This window comes from Rana temporaria, chromosome 5, assembly GCF_905171775.1.
Source record: "Rana temporaria chromosome 5, aRanTem1.1, whole genome shotgun sequence".
Lineage (NCBI taxonomy): Eukaryota > Metazoa > Chordata > Amphibia > Anura > Ranidae > Rana > Rana temporaria.
The window spans coordinates 425,584,465-425,602,955 of NC_053493.1; the positions used below are offsets into that span (position 1 = coordinate 425,584,465).

The 18,491-nt window shown below is 46.3% G+C and overlaps 1 long non-coding RNA gene across 1 annotated transcript; it reads right to left on the reverse strand.

The window, feature by feature from the left end:
* Window positions 1–14,563: 14,563 nt before the first annotated feature.
* Window positions 14,564–18,203, reverse strand: LOC120941735. Its single transcript, XR_005749583.1, has 3 exons — window positions 17,980–18,203; window positions 16,698–16,760; window positions 14,564–15,009 (listed from the first exon to the last, which is right to left on the reverse strand). It is a non-coding gene; the product is annotated as an uncharacterized LOC120941735 (long non-coding RNA).
* Window positions 18,204–18,491: the final 288 nt, after the last annotated feature.

An 18,491-nucleotide genomic window follows, 5' to 3' on the forward strand; every position in this document is an offset into this window, starting at 1 on the left:
TTCACCTGTCAGGATGAAAGGGGTGGGCCAGGTTCTGGTTTCTGTTCCTCTGAGTCATGTAGCTGCTTTCCTCAATGTTGCCTCTGACATTGAAGGGGGAGGAGGAGACTCATTCTGTCATTCTCCGTGGAAGTTTTCCCTTTGATGTGATCTACCTTATGAAATTTGTGGACCTTTTTTTCTTGTTGATCTTCCACCTCACTATGACAATCACGACATGTTTATCACAAGGCTTTAATTAAAGCGGGGGTTCACCCTTAGAGGGCACTTAGATTCCTGCTCGTTTTCTCTAGGGGAATCGGCTATTTGTATTAAAATATGAGCAGTACTTACCCGTTTTCGAGCTGCATCTTCTTCCGTCGCTTCCGGGTATGGGCTTCGGGAATGGGCGTTCCTTCTTGATTGACAGTCTTCCGAGAGGCTTCCGACGGTCGCATCCATCGCGTCACGATTTTCCGAAAGAAGCCGAACGTCGGTGCGCAGGCGCAGTATAGAGCCGCACCGACGTTCGGCTTCTTTCGGCTACGAGTGACGCGATGGATGAGACCGTCGGAAGCCTCTCAGAAGAATGTCAATCAAGAAGGAACGCCTGCTCCCGAAGACCCATACCCGGAAGCGACGGAAGAAGATGCAGCTCGAAAACGGGTAAGTACGGCTCATATTTTAATACAAATAGCCGATTCCCCTAGACCGAACGAGCAGGAATCTAAGGGGAGAAATTTTTTTTTTTTAGAAATGGGTGAACTCCCGCTTTAAATGGTTCTGTGTAAAAAAAAATAAAAAAAAAAAAAAAAAAAAATAAACTGGTAACCTGTAAAATTTTTAAAGCGTCGCCTATGGAGATTTTTAAGTAACGAAGTTTGGCGCCATTCCATGAGTGTGCGCAATTTTAAAGCGTGACATGTTAGGTATCTATTTACTCGGCGTAACATCATCTTTCATATTTTACAAAAAAGTTGGGCTAACTTTACTGTTTTGTTATTTTTTAATTCATGAAACCATTTTTTTTTTACAAAAAAAAGGCGTTTGAAAAATGATTGCGCAAATACCGTGCAAGATAAAAAGTTGCAATGATCGCCATTTTATTCCCTAGGGTGTCTGCTAAAAAAACATATATAATGTTTGGGGGTTCTGAGTAATTTTCGAGCAAAAGAATGATGATTTGTACATGTAGGAAAGAAGTGCCAGAATAGGCACCAGCATGGAGGTGGGTTTTAAAGCCCGGTATTGAAGTGGTTAAACATGAAAGCTCCGTTTTGTGTTGAAAATAACTGTGAAATATAAAACTCCGGTGGGTGTAACAAGATGTCCGCCTGCCCCCTTCTCACTCAATCATTACTGTGCAGGAGTGTGGGGTGTAGCAAGATGGCGGCGACGGAACGTCACTTCCGGAGCAATCTGTGATGGGGAGCGGAATGTGACGAGACACCGTCTTTATTTCCCCGCACTCATTCGTCAATATCAGCCTCCCTGCACACACAGGACACACTGCAGACTGACAGACTCCACTGCCAATCTGTGATGGGGAGGGGAATGTGACGAGACACCGTCTTTATTTCCCCGCACTCATTCCTCGATATCAGCCTCCCTGCACACACAGGACACACTGCAGACTGACAGACTCCACTGCCAATCTGTGATGGGGAGCCGAATGTGACGAGACACCGTCTTTATTTCCCCGCACTCATTCCTCGATATCAGCCTCCCTGCACACACAGGACACACTGCAGACTGACAGACTCCACTGCCAATCAGTGATGGGGAGCCGAATGTGACGAGACACTGGCTTTATTTCCCCGCACTCATTCCTCGATATCAGCCTCCCTGCACACACAGGACACACTGCAGACTGACAGACTCCACTGCCAATCAGTGATGGGGAGCCGAATGTGACGAGACACTGGCTTTATTTCCCCGCACTCATTCCTCGATATCAGCCTCCCTGCACACACAGGACACACTGCAGACTGACAGACTCCACTGCCAATCAGTGATGGGGAGCCAAATGTGACGAGACACCAGCTTTATTTCCCCACACTCATTCCTCGATATCAGCCTTCCTGCACACACAGGACACACTGCAGACTGACAGACTCCACTGCCAATCAGTGATGGGGAGCCGAATGTGACGAGACACTGGCTTTATTTCCCTGCACTCATTCCTCAATATCAGCCTCCCTGTACACACAGGACACCCTGCAGACTGACAGACTCCACTGCCAATCAGTGATGGGGAGCGGAATGTGACAAGACACCGGATTTATTACCTGGCGCTCATTCCTCGATATCAGCCTCCCTGCACACACAGGACACACTGCAGACTGACAGACTCCACTGCCAATCAGTGAGGCGCTCGGTACATGCCACGCCCCCCCCCTGGCTGTTACTTGTCAGAACTTGAAGCAGCCTCACATCTCCGCACCTGAGTACAGGAGACGGGCAGAGAATCACTCCGCCGGCCGGGACTAATTGAGGATCGGGGTGGCATGATGTACATGCGCCCCAAAAATTATGAAAAAGTCCCTCCTTTACGCTTACCTCCTGAGCACCTATGTTGACCTGATGGGGCCCAGGAAAATTTTATTCCATCCCCCCCCCATAAGCAAGTAGGAAGGAGAGAAGTTGAGAAAGCTCTGCTTTTTAAATTCAGAAAAAAAGAACTGTAATGCTGGTGTCCCTGCTCACTAGCGCCCCCTTCATATGGCGCCCATGGCACTAGCCATATGTGCCATACCTTGGATACGCTACTGACTGCGGGGCCTGTTTATAAAAGGTATTGTGCCTGATGTGTTTATTTCCCATGATCAGCAGCTCCACCTAGTGACCACGTTGCAGTATTTTCCTAAAATTCCACAGTCAGGGAAATTACCTCATTATGGCCACAAGATGGAGCCAACAGTCATAGGAAATACACATATTAGATACATTATGGGGATGGTTTATGACGGCTGTGCGAATGCTGAGATATCTGTATGACAAATTCTTTATAAATGACCCCCTAATACAGAATGTGAGATTTTAACAAGATTTCTCTCCCCCTACAAGTATTTTTATCACTCCTAAGAAAAAAAACACTGACATCTCAGTTATTAATATCGCAAACCAAGTTCGACAATTATTCTCTGTGATCGTCAGCGCCATCTAGTGGCCATATTGTGGAATTTCACTGAAATACCCCAAATCAGGAAAATATCACATTATGACCACTAGATGGTGCAGATTACAGGAATAATTTGTGTCTAAGGTACCGGCACAGAGAATTCTTTAATGATTAGACCCTTAAATCTCTGTGGATGATGTTCAACCGGCACAATAGCGGGAGATGCCCCCCCCCCCCCCCGTGGATTTATGTATTCTTCATGTGATGATATGTGATCACCTTCACTCCATTCTGTCCCTTGTGCTAGTCTTTCATTTTCTTTGTATAATCAGCATGGAAACATTTCACATTTATTTACAATACCTTTCTGATAGAAGGGAAAAAATGCCGATCTGTATTCATAAATAAAATATTTTATTAAATAAAATAAATACATTTTAGAAAAGCGCCGACTCGTCATTTCTGGATGTCGGTCCCTGAAGAGCTTTGCAGATCTATGAAGAGCCAATCAGAGGATGATAGCGGCCTGGAGAGGGGGCGGAGTCACGGCTTCAACTCTTACTACGAAAAGGAAGAAGGAGTCTGTTATACTTCTGTACATGGGAGGAGTATGTGATACTTATGTACATGGGAGGAGCCTGTGATACTTATGTACATGGGAGGAGCCTGTGATACTTATGTACATGGGAGGAGCCTGTGATACTTTGTTACAGATTCCTACATTTTGTTATTCTGAATAAATAGCTGTTTGTTTCTCTGTGTCCATGTGCGGAGTGAATGTGAATGGGAGTGACTTTATTTATTATCAATCAGCTGCTGCACTTGTAGGGCTCTAATGAGGAAAGTGGCGGGGTCTGCATCCCTTTAGACGTGATTTCCCTTTGAGGGTTTCTCACCAAAAATGAGTTAGAAAACCGAAGCCACATTCTGGCCACTAGATGGCACCGATGATACCGAATTTCATTTCTTACAATTACGGTGACGTTTTGTTCAACTTGTAGGAATGCTTCCGTAGTTTGTGATTTATAAATAGACCCCTCGGGGGATGTGTGGCCAAAGGCAGCCCAGTGTATGCAATGTACAGCTTATGGGGACTCTGATGTAAGGGGGGACTCTGATGTAAGGGGGACTCTGATGAGGACCCTTATATAAATGGATACTCTGCCAGGGACCCTGGCATATAAGAGGGACTCTGATGGGAACCTGATGTAAGGGTGACTATGATGGGGACCCTGATGCAAGAGTGACTATGATGGGGACCCTGATGCAAGGGGGACTATGATGGGGACCCTGATGCAAGGGGGGGCTCTGATTGGGACCCTGAAGTAAGGGCAGACTCTGATGGGAAACCTTATGTAGGGGGAACTCTAATGGAGACCATGATGTAAGGGAGGACTATGATGGGGACCCTGATGTGAGGGGGGACTCTGATAAGGACCTGGATGTAGGGGGGTGGGACTCTGGTGGGTACTGATGTAAGGAGGACTCAGATGGGGTCCCTGATGTGAGACTGTACTCTATGAGGACTACCCTTATATTGGGGGGGACTCTGATGAGGACTCTGATGTAAGGAGAACATTGGGACCCTGATCAGGGGGACTCTGATGTGAAGTTATTTTCTGATGCGGGTTTATTCATTCATTTACAAAACTGATTTTTTTCAGCTTGTGGAGGGCGTGTTTTCTACGACAACCGCATATTCCCAGCATCCTGTGACTTCCTGTTGTGGATCTGGGACAGGAAGTGAAGGGAAATCTCTTGCCAGGGGTCACACCCCCCTCAGTGTTGTACAGGAAGTAGTAGGTAGGGATGTATAAAGGGATTAGTCTACTAGACAATGAGGGGGAGGGGCGGAATTTCCTGATGTCCCCCCCCCCCCCCGGGAATAACACATAAAACTCTGATTACCTGATCGTCGTCGGGGATCGGTTAGGGGAACAGATAGGTGAATTTGAACCTGGACAGCGCTGTGGAGAGAGAAGAGATGATCGGAATTAGTAAAGTGACATCAGAAGATGGCGGCAGACGACCCCACAGACATGACGGGTCTATTTATAGAAAATGTGTACAGATATTCCTCCAGAGAAACTTCATGTACATTCCTTCTGGGTGAGGAAACCGTGTGTTGAGAAAAAGGGGCAAAATCTGGTAATTTCTCTTCTGGTCGATAGTTTTCAAAAACCTCACTACCGCCATAGTACAAATAAAAGGGGGGGGGGGTGAGGAATGTCTATTTCTGGAGTGCCGTGTATAAATATGACCTCAGACAGTCAGGTCCCCATCAATGTCTGTGAATGGAGCCGTCCTCAGACACGGTGTACAGAGCCCATCTGACAGGAGCTGTACCTTGGGATCACTGAGGTTGGTCATGGAGAGACTCTGCTACCTCATCATCATCATCACCGGTCAATAGGATCACCATTAGGGATGAGCTTCGTGTTCGAGTTGAACTCACGCTCGACTCGAACATCGTATGTTCGACAGTTCGTCAAATTACAAACGTTGTCGGCCGTTTGCGGCGAATTCGAGTGGCGTGTCACGGCCCATAATTCACAGCGGCATCGCAGTGCATTGCTGGCTGATGATTGGCCAAGCATGCACTATGACCCGCATGCTTTGGCCAATCACAGCGCGCAAAAAACGGAGAGTCATAATTGGCCACAGCCAGGGTGGCTTTGGCCAATTATGGCTCAGGGGGTTTAGTACACGCCCCACACTATAAAAGGCCGCCTGCAGGTCGGCCTTGTGTAGTGTGTTGTGGTGGTTAAGAGAGAGACAGAGAGAGAGACAGAGAGAGAGTGTCATTTTTTGCAGGCAGGCGAGTCAGTTAGAGTTACAGTGTGTAGAGGATATATATACATCCCAGGTGTTGTATATATATTTATACACTGTATTGAGTTTAGCTAGATCTGCTCTTCCTAATATACTGACAGGCAGGCAGGTGATTGTGCTAGCTGCAGTATTTTCACTTGGTGTACTGCCTGTGTCCTCTGCACAGTGTGCACCTAAAGCTACGTGAATAGATTTGCTGGGGTTTCTCATATTAATACCACAGGCAGGGGATCATTCTGCAAGAATTTTCACGTGGTGTGCTGTCTGTGTCCTCTGCACAGTGTGCACCTAAAGCTACGTGAATAGATTTGCTGGTGTTTCTCATATTAATACCACAGGCAGAGACTGATCAGCAAGTGTTTTCACTGCGCCCATTCCAGCGCCCACCAAGAGTAAGGACTTACAGTGTTGTGGCACCAGCGCCAGCAACAAAGGCCCAATTTTTCTGCCCCTGTTCAACAGGGGCGTGTAATTACAATTCTTGATCTAATATTTCACAGCAGGGCGTTCCAGCGCCCACCAAGACTAACTGTGAGGGCTTACAGTGTTGTGGCAACACCAACACCTAGGGCCCAAATTTCTGCAGAGTATATACGGCAGGAACCTACTTTCAAACATCCGACTTACAAACGACTCCTACTTGCAAACGGAAGGAGACAACAGGAAGTGAGAGGAAATCTCCCCCTAGGAAGGGAAATTCTCTTCTGTAAGAGGTGTCTCCTGTCCACTGATGCTTTATCACCAATGCTTGTTTCACAAAAAAAAAAAAAACATTTTCTAAAAATCTTTTGTCATTGGGACAGAAAGTGAGGTGCAATCTTCTGAACAGATGCACACAGACAGCAAAACAAATGTTACAGGGGTGATAACCCTTCTCTATGTTTTCAGAAAAGCTTAAAAATAGATTTTATGGCTGGAGCTACACTTTAAAGAAGTACCAGTTCACAATTACAAACAGATTCTACTTAACAACAAACCTACAGTCCCTGTCTTGTTTGCCCTGCCTGTATACTGCTGTTCAAAGTATATAGGGCCTGGGGGCCCCACACCTTTCCTCTTTTTAATTTGGGTGCGGGGTTCCCCTTAATATCCGTACAAGACCCAAAGGGGCTGGTATTGGCCTGGGGGGGGTCCAGACATTACACTAAAGCCGCAAGCAGTTTTAAATGACTTTTTTTCCTTCAGAAATGACACTTTGTGCAGGGACAGCTCTTAACACGGGAAACATGCGCTACTTTACAAGCATACTATAGACACCCCCCAGGTACGATATTTAAAGGAATATTTCACTTTTATTTTTCACTTTTAGCATTATTAAAATCACTGCTCCCGAAAAAACTTCAGTTTTTAAAACTTTATTTGGCATTGATACATGTCCCCTGTGTCAGGACCCGGGTCCCCAAACACTCCCCTGTGTCAGGACCCGGGTCCCCAAACACTCCCCTGGGGCAGGACCCGGGTCCCCAAACACTCCCCTGGGGCAGGACCCGGGTCCCCAAACACTCCCCTGGGGCAGGACCCGGGTCCCCAAACACTCCCCTGGGGCAGGACCCGGGTCCCAAAACCTGTTTTAGGACAATAACTTGCATATTAACCTTTAAAATGAGCACTTTTCATTTTGAACATTCGAGTCCCATAGACTTCAATGGGGTTCTAAAGTTCGCGTGAACGTTCGGTCCGTTCGAAGGTTCTGATGCGAACCAAACAGGGGGGTGTTCGGCTCATCCCTAATCACCAGTCTATGGGATCATCATCATCACCAGTCTATGGGATCATCTTTACCAGTCTATGGGATCATCATCACCAGTCTATGAGATCATCATCATCATCACCAGTCTATGGGATCATCATCATCATCATCACCAGTCTATGGGATCATCAATATCATCACCAGTCTATGGGATCATCATCATCATCATCATCATCATCATCATCATCATCATCATCATCACCAGTCTATGGGATCATCAACATCACCAGTCTATGGGATCATCATCACCAGTCTATGGGATCTTTACCATCACCAGTCTATGGGATCATCATCATCATCACCAGTCTATGGGATCCTCATCATCACCAGTCTATGGGATCATCATCATCACCAGTCTATGGGATCATCATCATCACCAGTCTATGGGATCATCATCATCATCATCACCAGTCTATAGGATCTTCACCATCACCAGTCTATGGGATCATCATCATCATCACCAGTCTATGGGATCATCATCACCAGTCCTTGGGATCTTAACCATCACCAGTCTATGGGATCATCATCATCACCAGTCTATGGGATCTTCACCATCACCAGTCTATGGGATCATCATCATCATCATCACCAGTCTATGGGATCATCATCATCACCAGTCTATGGGATTATTATCTTGTGGCTCATCTATCTATTTGTAATCCAATAAAGATGACCAAAGACGAGTCGTGTTTTTTTGTTCGGCCAACCGGCTGATTGAAAAAAGAAAGGGAGATTCCTCCGCCCACAAAAATACTTTATGGAATAAATTGGGAGGAGCTCCGGAGTTCTCACTCTTTCGGCTGCTTCTGGATCATCACAAAGTGTTTCTTCTCTGAATTCTCCGCACTTTTATTTCATGTATAATACTTTTATATCCATTTCATAATCTATTAGTCCTCAATCCATCCTCAGGTGAGGGGCGGCGCCCGCTGATTTATATTATTTATATTCATAAGAACATTCGTTCCAAAGAGAAAACACCTGAAGAACATTCGATCTTTCCCGATCCTCACCCCCGCTGGATCCCTCGTACAGAACGAATGTACATGGAGTAGTGCTGGACGAATAGTGTAACGGAATGGCCCGTGACACCCAGATACCTTTAAAGCATGGGTCTTCAAACTACGGCCCTCCAGTTGTTCAGGAACTACAATTCCCATCATGCCTAGTCATGTCTGTGAATGTCAGTGTGTTACAATGCCTCATGGGATGTGTAGTTCTACAACAGCTGGAGGGCCATAGTTTGAGGATCCCTGCTTTAAAGGATGTGGGGTGCTCCTGTGCCAGCGTCACTAATGACTCTTGGGTCTAGGGTCATCGTATGCCCCTTTTGGGCATAAGGTGACTGAGAACTGATATCTCGGATTACATGAGATGGGACATTAATGATAATTCATATATTGCAGGATATCTTGAGATATTACAAGCTGGTTTATCTGACCCCACCAGGTCACTAGGACAGTATTCATTTATGTGAGGACACATGCTTTTGAGGTGTTAATTGAGTCTGCTCCTAGACATTCCATTGTGTGATGCTAATACTGTTTTGTGTGTGGATTGAAACTGAGAGTCAGCCTGGCTGGCTATTATGGGACGTTAAAGTATCTTGCTGTGATTACATTCTGTGTCCATTGTACTAATTAAGTCTGAAAGGTCAGATGTCTCCTTTCAGGGGTAGGGACTTAGCATGTCAATTATGTTTAGTAAAGGAATGTGTTTTGGGTAACAGGTGAGAGGAACTTGTAGCAGAGCCAGACCATCTGGGTAATTAGTAGTAATTAACTCACCTGAATGTCATTATCTAAAAGAATGTGTATTGAAGCCCCATTGTGTGATGTGTGGGTGGAGAGTTTATTTGTTCCTTTGATTACTGTAACATGCTTGTACTGTATATAAGAAAGCTAAGATACCATTAAAAGTCATTCATTTCATTTTGGAACCAGTAACAGAGCTGTATGTCTCGTTATTTCTGGGGAAAATCCAATGGGTCCTGTCTGCTGGATTGTGAAGTGTCGAATAAGCTGTTGTGGTTGGTGGAACGGAAATCGTAAACGGTGGTGACCGTTACAAATAGTTATGGATATTATTTTATAAATAGACCCCAAAGTGTCACCTCCATTCTCTTACCTTGCAAGGCTCCCTTTTTGGCACTCTGCAGCACGGGAGTTGTGCGGTGGTCTTCTTTATGGGGCTCTTGCTGGGTCTTGTTGGAACTATCAGATCTCTGGAATCCATCGACTTCTTCTACAGAATAAAACACAGATTTATCATTCGGCGATGACAAGGATCGGGCAGGACCGGCTTTTCTTCTACAATGGGAATCACCATAATGAACCCTCCATCCCCTCCCACCTCCACAAATATATCATTATCTTATATCCTATGATGTTCCTGTCACCTGTGAGGCACGGTGATCACCGCACACACATGGGCGGGTCTGATGACAGGACGGGATGGCTCGGAGTCATTGGGAGCAATGACCAGTATGCCAAGACCCCGCCCCCAGTTTGTCTCCTGTACCCGCCTCAAGGGGGCGCAATGGACACATTGAGGGAAATTTACTAAAACTGGAGAAACCAAAATCTGAAACATCTGTACATAGCAACCAATCAGCTTCTAGCTTTCACTTTCACTATTGTGGCGAGTGTGTCTATGGGAATGTTTGACTATTCTTTTTTTCCTGCTGGTAATTTTTGGTAAATACAGTATTTGGACATCATGGACGGTTTGGAGGGCGTGTCCTACGACAACCGCATATTCCTGGCATCCTGTGACTTCCTGTTGTGGATCTGGGACAGGAAGTGAAGAGAAATCTCCTGCCAGGGGTCACACCCCCTCAGTGTTGTACAGGAAGTAGTAGGTAAGGATGTATAAAGGGGTGAGTCTACTAGACAATGAGGGGGAGGGGGCAGAATTTCCTAAAGTCCCCACCCCCGGGAATAACACATAGAACCCCAATTACCTGATCATTATCAGTGATGTGATTGGATGGAGGCCCGCCAAATGAACCTGATACCGGACAGCGCTGTGGAGAGAGAAGAGATGATCGGTATTAGTAAATTGACGTACTTGTCAGAAGATGGCGGCAGACGACCCCACAGACATGACGAGTCTATTTATAGAAAATGTGTACAGATATTCCTCCAGCAAAATCTTGTGTACATTCGTTCTGGGCAAGTTAACCACTTCAGATGAATGTCTAGACAAGCAAAGTTCTGTCTGAACCAACCAATGTTCACACCAAAGACCAAGCTCATTCCTCGCAATCATCACCACCAGTCTATGGGATCATCACCATCATCACCAGTCTATGGGATCATCATCACCAGTCTATGGGATCATCATCATCACCAGTCTATGGGATCATCATCATCACCAGTCTATGGGATCATCACCATCATCACCAGTCTATGGGATCATCATCATCACCAGTCTATGGGATCATCATCATCACCAGTCTATAGGATCATCACCATCTTCATCATCATCACCAGACTATGGGATTATTATCTTGTGGCTCATCTATTTGTAATCCAATAATGATGGCAAAAGACGAGTCGTGTTTTTTTGTTCGGCCAACCGGCTGATTAAAAAAAGAAAGGAACAGATTCCTCCGCCCACAAAAATACTTTATGGAATAAAAGTGGGAGGAGCTCCAGAGTTCTCACTCTTTCTGCTGCTTCTGGATCATCACAAAGTGTTTCTTCTCTGAATTCTCCGCACTTTTATTTCATGTATAATACTTTTATATCCATTTCATAATCTATTAGTCCTCATTCCATCCTCAGGTGAGGGGCGGTGCCCGCTGATTTATATCATTTATATTCATAAGAACATTCGTCCCAAAGAGAAAACACCTGAAGAACATTCGATCTTTCCCGATCCTCACACCCGCTGAATCTCTCGTACAGAAGGAATGTACATGGAGTAGTGCTGGACGAATAGTGTAACGGAATGGCCCGTGACACCCAGAGACCTTTAAAGGATGTGGGGTGCTCCTGTGCCAGCGTCACTAATGACTCTTGGGTCTAGGGTCATCGTATGCCCCTTTTGGGCATAAGGTGACTGAGAACTGATATCTCGGATTACATGAGATGGGACATTAATGATAATTCATATATTGAAGGATATCTTGAGATATTACAAGCTGGTTATTCTGACCCCACCAGGTCAATAGGACAGTATTCATTTATGTGGGGACACATGATTTTGAGGTGTTAATTGAGTCTGCTCCTAGACATTCCATTGTGTGATGCTAATACTGTTTTGTGTGTGGATTGAAACTGTTAAAGTATCTTGCTGTGATTACATTCTGTGTCCATTGTACTAATTAAGTCTGAAAGGTCAGATGTCTCCTTTCAGGGGTAGGGACTTAGCATGTCAATTATGTTTAGTAAAGGAATGTGTTTTGGGTAACAGGTGAGGGGGACTTGTCGCAGAGCCAGACCGTCTGGGTAATGAGTAGTAATTAACTCACCTGAATGTCATTATCTAAAAGAATGTGTATTGAAGCCCCATTGTGTGATGTGTGGGTGGAGAGTTTATTTGTTCCTTTGATTACTGTAACATGCTTGTACTGTATATAAGAAAGCTAAGATACCATTAAAAGTCATTCATTTCATTTTGGAACCAGTAACAGAGCTGTATGTCTCGTTATTTCTGGGGAAAATCCAATGGGTCCTGTCTGCTGGATTGTGAAGTGTCGAATAAGCTGTCGTGGTTGGTGGAACGGAAATCGTAAACGGTGGTGACCGTTACAAATAGTTATGGAGATTATTTTATAAATAGACCCCAAAGTGTCACCTCCATTCTCTTACCTTGCAAGGCTCCCTTTTTGGCACTCGGCAGCACGGGAGTTGTGCGGTGGTCTTCTTTATGGGGGGGTTGCTGGGTTTTGTTGGAACTATCAGATCTCTGGAATCCATCGACTTCTTCTACAGAATAAAACACAGATTTATCATTCGGTGATGACAAGGATCGGGCAGGACCGGCTTTTCTTCTACAATGGGAATCACCATAATGAACCCTCCATCCCCTCCCCCATCCATATCATTATCTTATTTCCAATGATGTTCCTGTCACCTGCGGGGCACGGTGATCACCGCACACACATGGGCGGGTCTGATGACAGGACGGGATGGCTCGGAGTCATTGGGAGCAATGACCAGTATGCCAAGACCCCGCCCCCAGTTTGTCAGTTTGTCTCCTGTACCCGCCTCAAGGGGGCGCAATGGACACGTTGAGGGAAATTTACTAAAACTGGAGAAACCAAAATCTGAAACATCTGTACATAGCAACCAATCAGCTTCTAGCTTTCACTTTCACTATTGTGGCGAGTGTGTCTATGGCAGTGTTTCTCAATTCCAGTCCTCAGGCCCCCCCAACAGGTCAGGTTTTCAGGATTTCCCTCAGATGAAAAGGCTGTGGTGATTGCTAAGGCAGTGAAACTGATGAAATCACCTGTGCAAAATAATGGAAATCCTGAAAACCTGACCTGTTGGGGGGGCCTGAGGACTGGAATTGTGAAACACTGGTCTATGGGAATGTTTGACTATTCTTTTTTTTCCTGCTGGTAATTTTTGGTAAATACAGGATTTGGACATCATGGACGGTTTGGAGGGCGTGTCCTACGACAACTGCATATTCCCGGCATCCTGTGACTTCCTGTTGTGGATCTGGGACAGGAAGTGAAGAGAAATCTCCTGCCAGGGGTCACAGGTTGTACAGGAAGTAGTAGGTAGGGATGTATAAAGGGGTCAGTCTACTAGACAATGAGGGGGAGGGGCAGAATTTCCTGATGTCCCCACCCCAATTACCTGATCATTATCAGTGATGTGATTGGATGGAGGCCCAACAAATGAACCTGATACCGGACAGCGCTGTGGAGAGAGAAGAGATGATCGGTATTAGTAAAGTGACGGACGTGTCAGAAGATGGCGGCAGACGACCCCACAGACATGACGGGTCTATTTATAGAAAATGTGTACAGATATTCCTCCAGCAAAATCTCGTGTACATTCGTTCTGGGCAAGTTAACCACTTGTTGTGAGAATGGGGCAAATCAGGAAACTTCCCAGCCCCTCTGGTGGCCAGGGCACCCATCAATGTCTGTGAATGGAGCCGTCCTCAGACACGGTGTACAGAGCCCATCTGACAGGAGCTGTACCTTGGGATCACTGAGGTTGGTCATGAAGAGACTCTGCTACCTCCTCCGGCTTCCTTCACCACCATTGACAGGAAGGAAGATGTCATACACAGTACAGTGATAGGGGAATACATGATGATCCGGTCCCTCCAGATGGGTAAGAGATTGGGGCGTTCAGATAAATGTCTAGACAAGCAAAGTTCTGTCTGAACCAACCAATGTTCACACCAAAGACCAAGCTCATCCCTCGCAATCATCATCACCAGTCTATGGGATCTTCATCATCATCACCACTCTATGGGATCTTCATCATCATCACCAATCTATGGGATATTCATCATCATCACCAGTCTATGGGATCATCATCATCATCACCAGTCTATGGGATCATCATCATCATCACCAGTCTATGGGATCATCATCATCACCAGTCTATGGGATCATCATCACCAGTCTATGGGATCATCATCATCACCAGTCTATGGGATCATCATCACCAGTCTATGGGATCATCATCATCACCAGTCTATGGGATCATCATCACCAGTCTATGGGATCATCATCATCACCAGTCTATAGGATCTTCATCATCATCACCAGTCTATGGGATCTTCATCATCATCATCATCATCATCATCACCAGTCTATGGGATCCTCATTATCATCACCAGTCTATGGATTCATCATCACCATCACCAGTCTATGGGATCATCATCATCACCAGTCTATGGGATCATCATCATCATCACCAGTCCGGAGATTATTATTTCCAGCACTTCTGTGGCTCATCTACTAGTAATACGTTGTTATCAGTGCTGACTATTCATAATCTATTAGTCCTCATTCCATCCTCAGGTGAGGGGCGGCGCCCGCTGATTTATATCATTTATATTCATAAGAACATTCGTCCCAAAGAGAAAACTCCTGAAGAACATTCGATGTTTCCCGATCCTCACCCCCGCTGGATCCCTCGTACAGAAGGAATGTACATGGAGTAGTGCTGGATGAATAGTTATGGAGATTCTTTTATAAATAGACCCCAAAGTGTCACCTCCATTCTCTTACCCTGCAAGGCTCCCTTCTCGGCCATCGGCAGCACAGGAGTTGTGCGGTGGTCTTCTTTATGGTCCTCTTGCTGGGTCTTGTTGGAGTTGTCAGATCTCCGGAATCCATCGACTTCTTCTACAGAATAAAACACAGATTTATCATTCGGTGATGACAAGGACCAGGCAGGACCGGCTTTTCTTCTACAATGGGAATCGCCATACCGATCCCTCCATCCCCTCCCCCCTCCACAGATATATCATTATCTTATATCCAATGATGTTCCTGTCACCTGGTGGCACGGTGATCACCGCACACACATGGGAGGGTCTGATGACAGGACGGGAGGGGCTCGGGGTCATTGGGAGTAATGACCGATACGCCAAGACCCTGCCTCCAGTATGGCTCCTGTACCCGCCTCCAGGGGGCGCAATGGACACATTGAGGGGAGTTTACTAAGACTGGAGCAGCAAAAATCTGGAGCAGCTGTGCATGGCAACCAATCAGCTTCTAGCTTTCACTTTCACTATTGTGGGGAACCAGATGTAATTTGGACAGGAATCGCACCGCATTCCCCCGCAGTGCGATTTGAGCCCATTCCTTTCGTATGGGTCTCGAACCGCAGCGTACCCGCAGGAAAGGTGCAGACACTTTCATTTTTTTTTCGCACTGGAATCGGATCGCTTGGGTGTGTGATCCGATTCAACCAATAGCACTGCGTTTTCCCATGCCATTTTTTGGGGGTGTCGTTAACTGAACACCCGCTAGGTTCGCATGAATGGAATGCGATTGTGATGCGGTGCGGCAAAGGCACAGGAACTGATGCGAATCCCGCACTGCACATGCCCCTCCCCCCGTCGGGTTGGAATAGATTGGTCGGTGCACTTATCTCATCCATGACGGGCGCCTCCCCGACTCTCCTCCACGGGCATCACCTTATTTCATAGTGGGCATCACGAGTAGCTTCTCCTTCCCCTGCTTGGTGGCTTCCATCTCCTCCCTCCTTCTCAACAGTCAATCAGAACGCTTCTCCTTTCGGCCAATCGGGAAACGGGTCTCAGCCCCGCGCTTCCTGATTGGCAGATAGGCGATTCAGTGTAAGAATAGGGAATATTCATTCGCTATTCCTGCACACATGGGTGGACTCTGAGCGCATTCTCAGTGCCCCTGAGGCCTCGTACACACGACAGAGTTTCTCGGCAGAATTCGGCGAGAAACTCGGTCAGAGCCGGATTCTGCCGAGAAACTCTGTCGTGTGTACACTTTCGGCCCGATGGAGCCGCCGAGGAACTCGTCGAGAAAATAGAGAACATGTTCTCTATTTTCTCGTTGTTCTATGGGAGCTCTCGGCCCGCCGAGCTCCTCGGCGGCTTCAGGGCTGAACTGGCCGAGGAACTCGATGTGTTTGGCACGTCGAGTTCCTCGGTCGTGTGTACGAGGCCTGAGCCCACCCTATTTAGAAGCCTATTAGAGCCTCCGGGTCTAATCAGGTGCTTCCTATAAAACCCCCCTCCCACCCATTGGGATCCATGAATCCAGCATCCTGAAAGGGGCCGGACGCATGGATATGGGGGGTGGGGACGATGGATAGGGAAGGCATGCCCCTTACACCCTTAATGGATGGGCAGCCGCTGCAACTTTAGATCTAAAAAGTGCCCCTTATATATTGGATATAAAGTCACCCAGACACCGCTCCTGAGGAAGTCATATTCTGGGGGAATGTGTTGGGGGAGGGGCATTTTTACTAGACAATGAAATATCACTCTGAGGGGAGAGAATTTCCTGATGTCCCCCCCCCCAGGAATAACACATAGAATCCCGATTACCTGATCATCGTCGGTGATGTGATTGGATGGAGGCCCGACAAATGGACCGGATCCCGGACAGCGCTGTGGAGAGAGAAGAGATGATCGGTATTAGTAAAGTGACGGACGTGTCAGAAGATGGCGGCAGACGACCCCACAGACATGACGGGTCTATTTATAGAAAATGTGTAAAGATCTTTGTCTACAACTATGGCGGCCAGGTCACCCATCAATGTCTGTGAATGGAGCCGTCCTCAGAAACGGTGTACAGAGCCCATCTGACAGGAGCTGTACCTTGGGATCACTGAGGTTGGTCATAGAGAGACTCTGCTACCTCCTCCGGCTTCCTTCACCAGCATTGACAGGAAGGAAGATGTCATACACAGTACAGTGATAGGGGAATACATGACGCTCCAGTCCCACCAGACGGGTAAGAGATTGTGGCGTTCAGATGAATGTCTGGGCAACAAAGTTCTGTCTGAACCAACCAATGTTCACACCAAAGACCAAGCTCATCCCTCGCAACCGTCATCACCAGTCTATAGGATCTTCATCATCATCACCAGTCTATGGGATCATTATCATCACCAGTCTATGGGATCTTCATCATCATCACCATCATCACCAGTCTATGGGATCTTCATCATCATCACCAGTCTATGGGATCATCATCACCAGTCTATAGGATCTTCATCATCATCATCATCACCAGTCTATGGGATCATCATCATCATCATCACCAGTCTATGGGATCACCATCATCATCATCACCAGTCTATGGGATCATCATCACAATCACCAGTCTATGGGATCATCATCACCAGTCTATGGGATCATCATCATCATCATCAGTCTATGGGATCTTCATCATCATCATCACCATCACCAGTCTATGGGATCATCATCATCCTCACCAGTCTATGGGATCATCATCATCATCACCAGTCTATGGGATCTTCATCATCACCAGTCTATGGGATCATCATCATCATCACCAGTCTATGGGGAATTATTATTTCCAGCACTCCTGTGGCTCATCTACTAGTATTACGTTGTTATCAGTGACTATTCATAATCTATTAGTCCCGATTCCATCCTCAGGTGAGGGGCGGCGCCCGCTGATTTATATAATTTATATTCATAAGAACATTCGTCCCAAAGAGAAAACACCTGAAGAACATTCGATGTTTCCCCATCCTCACCCCCGCTGGATCCCTCGTACAGAAGGAATGTACATGGAGTAGTGCTGCAGTTTTTTTGAGCACCAGCCGCCACTGCATACAGCCCCCCCCTGGGAACTCACCTCTCCTCCTCCATCCTGCTGCTTCTTTCCAGGCTTTGCCTTCTAATCACCATCAGATGGGGTCACCAGCAGCACACAGACGAGACCCCCCAAAATCAGCAGAGACCTCATAACTGATCCTCACCCCGATCCTCACTACAGCAACAAGACAGAAAGACGTACAATGTGTGACCCTCACCCTCCGTATACCTCACAGCAGTTCTTATATACACCACCTTTACCCTCCCCCCCTTCCCTCTTCCTGGGACTTTCCGGCTACGGGATCCAAACCTACAGATGAGTCAGAATCCTTCCCTGTTCTACTGTTACATCGTCTTTTGTGTTTTACCGATGATATATGATTATTTCCTGGAAATGTGTCGTAGCTTCCTCCTAGGTAGGTGCTAGGAATTACATAAGTTAGATAGACAGTGCCTTGAAAAAGTATTCATACCCCTTGAAATTTCCCACATTTTCTCATGTTACACCCAAAAACTTAAATGTATTTTATTGGGATTTTATGTGATGGACCA